Source organism: Elephantulus edwardii, unplaced genomic scaffold, assembly GCF_000299155.1.
Source record: "Elephantulus edwardii isolate Elephantulus edwardi_28Jun2011 unplaced genomic scaffold, EleEdw1.0 scaffold00047, whole genome shotgun sequence".
NCBI classification, from domain to species: Eukaryota; Metazoa; Chordata; class Mammalia; order Macroscelidea; family Macroscelididae; genus Elephantulus; species Elephantulus edwardii.
In genome coordinates, this window is record NW_006399797.1 from 12,346,007 (window position 1) to 12,348,887 (window position 2,881).

At 46.0% G+C, this 2,881-nt stretch overlaps 1 pseudogene; it reads right to left on the reverse strand.

Annotated features, from left to right (window-relative positions):
• Window positions 1-236: 236 nt before the first annotated feature.
• Window positions 237-713, reverse strand: LOC102868498 (annotated as a pseudogene).
• Between the last annotated feature and the right edge of the window lie 2,168 nt (window positions 714-2,881).

Sequence of the window (2,881 nt, forward strand, 5' to 3'; positions counted from 1 at the left end):
CCCTTCCCCACAAGCCCACGGCCCTTCTGAAGTCAATTCCTTAAAATGCAGAGGGCAGTCTAGCAGAGATTGCCCCAACAGGGGGCAGACAAGGGCCCCAGAGCCCCAGGTCTTGAAGAACCCCTCCAAGCCATTTTGGAAACAATAAATACTGTGTGACTTGAGCAGAGAGGAGGAGTGGGTGGGCCAGCGCCCTGCCCACCCCACCTTGCAGACCAAGCCCAGCTGCCTTCGCCTCACTCGGTGCGCAGGATGATGTGGATGCCGGAGTCCGTGAACACAGGCCCGCTCATCTCCCCTGTCTGCAGCGCAAATGAGGCGTCTTCAAACGGCGTCTGCATCTGGCCTCTGCTGAAGGCACCCAGGTCTCCCCTGGACTTGGCTGAGCTGCAGTCGCTTAACTGTGAGGCCAGAGACTCAAAGTCCTCCTCTCCAGACTTGATCTTCTGGATGTAGCCATTGATCAGCTCCAGAGCCTCCTCCTTGGTTAGCGTGATCTTCTCCTGCCTCCAAGAAGAGGGTCTCTGGGACTGGCTGTGTTTGACCAGCAGGTGCAAGCAGCAGACTCTGCTAGGCTCGCCCTGCCCATTCTTGCTTCCGCTGGGCTGCTCCCACTGTCTAGCATTGGTGATGTGGTTGAAGTAGTACACCCGGCCTGAGCTCCGGCTCATGCGCTTCTCCCAGCCGGGCGGTAGCTTCTCCTTGTCCGCCATCTTTCCTAATCTGAAGGTTTCTTGAAGACAGGAGTCATATTTCTCTTTAATTTCCTTCTCTTTCCTCTTATTCTTTACCCATGAAAGCTTTGCATTCAATCAGAATGTGTGTTATGGTTGCATACAGATGAGTCAGAACTGACTCAAAGCTGACCCTCCAGTGGGTTTTCAGAGGCAGTTTAATCACAAGGGAGGAGAATGCCCATCTTTCTCTCACAGAGAAGCTGGTGGATTTGAACTGCATACCTTTGGGATTAAGAATAGCTCCTCACCAGTAGGGAGGGGTATGCATCTGGATGTGTGCATATGTAAGTATTTGCATAACATATCAGGCTGCTAACCAGAATATTGGCTGGTCAAATTTACTCCTAGAGAAAGAGATGAGCAGTCTCCTCCCATTAAGATTTAAGGTCTCGGAAACCCAATTAATAATTACTGTGGGTCAGGATCAACTCAGTGGCAGTGGTTATAACTAAATGCTGCAAAGTTGGGGTTAGACATAGCTCAAAAAATTTACAAGAAGTAGTGCCCTACAGGAAAGAATCTGCGCTGCAATCCCCAGTGCATGAAGTTCTAATCCACCAGCTGCTCCACAGGAGAAAGATGGGCAATCTCCTCTCGTGTGAATATCTGCTTCTGAAAATCCACTGAAGGGTCAGCTATGGTTTAGTTCTGACTCAGTGGTACACAACAACAACAGATGGATAGTAGAGGGTATGAAATAAGAAAAATAACACATACCCACAAAATCCCAACCCAATGACATCAAGTCAATCCTATAAAGATAGGAAAGTAGATGTGGAAAAAAAATAAAAACAAAAAAATTGAAAAATGGCTCTAACAGCATTCTTTCCGGTTACTTGCTTTTATCATTAGAACACATATAGAAACTTTCCTCTTTTCTTGCCTTCCACATCCAAAATTCCCAGCCTAGAAGATAGCCTAAATACCTAGAAGGTAGCCTAGAAGATAGGAAGTTGTACTGCCAACCAAAGGGCAGTATGTTCAAATCCACCAGCTGCTCTGGGGAGAAAGATGATCAACCACCTCCCATGTAATGTATAGCCTCTGAAAAGCCACTGAAGGATCCGTTTAGTTTTTCTGACTCAATGACAATGAGAGAGAGAGAGAGATCCTCCTACACAGGGCACTATCAAAGTTTACTCAAAAGCATTATTATGCTATTTTAATATTGATCACTCTCATGTTTCCCTCGAATAATAGCATTACCAAACTGACTAAAGAGATAATTCCAAATCTAATTCCAACCTCTTTGCTATGTTGTTTGTTGTTATGTGCTATCGAGTTGCCTGCGACTCATAGCAACTCTATGTACAACAGCCCTAAACCCTGCTCTATCCTGTACCAATCTTATTGTCTCTGACACCCCTACCCCTGTTACTCCAGTCACTGAATCAATCCATCTCAGCAAGGGTCTTTCTCTCCTGTTCTGTCCCTCTACCCTCCCAAGCATGACATCCCTCTCCAAGGATGGTCCCTCTTTGCAACATGTCCAAAGTATGTCAGACAAAGCTTCAGAATTTTGCCTCCAAGGAGCAGCCTGGTTTAACCCTCTCCAGGATGAACCTGTTTGCTCTCTTAACAGTCCATAGTATGTTTAGTACTCTTCTCCAATACCACCGCTCAAAAGCATCAATTCTCCTTCTATCCTCCCTAGTCATTGTCCAGCTCTCTGATGCATATTGCAATGGTCATGGACTGTATCAGGTGCACTTTAGTCTCCAGACTGACAACATTGCTCTTCATTACTCTGCACAAGTCTCTGACAGCAGATTTTTCCAACGCAATATGTCTTTTAATTTTATGGCTGCTGGTGCCAAGAGGGTTGGTTGTGGAGCCAAGCAAACTAAAGCTGTGAACAATCTCAATCTCTTCACCATCCATCACGATGCTGTTCATCAGCCCAATGGTGAGAATCTTTCTTTCCTTGATACTGAGCTTCAATCTATATTGACGGCTGCAGTCCTTGACCTTCTGCAGCAAGTGTTTCAGGTCCTCCTCAGTTTCAGAAAGCAAAGTTGTATCAACTGCATAACATAGACTGGTGATGAGTGTTCCTCCAATTCTGATGCCACATTTCTCCTCATAGAGCCCAGCCTCTCAGATAATCTGTTCTGCATATAGATTGAAAAGGTATGGAGATAGGA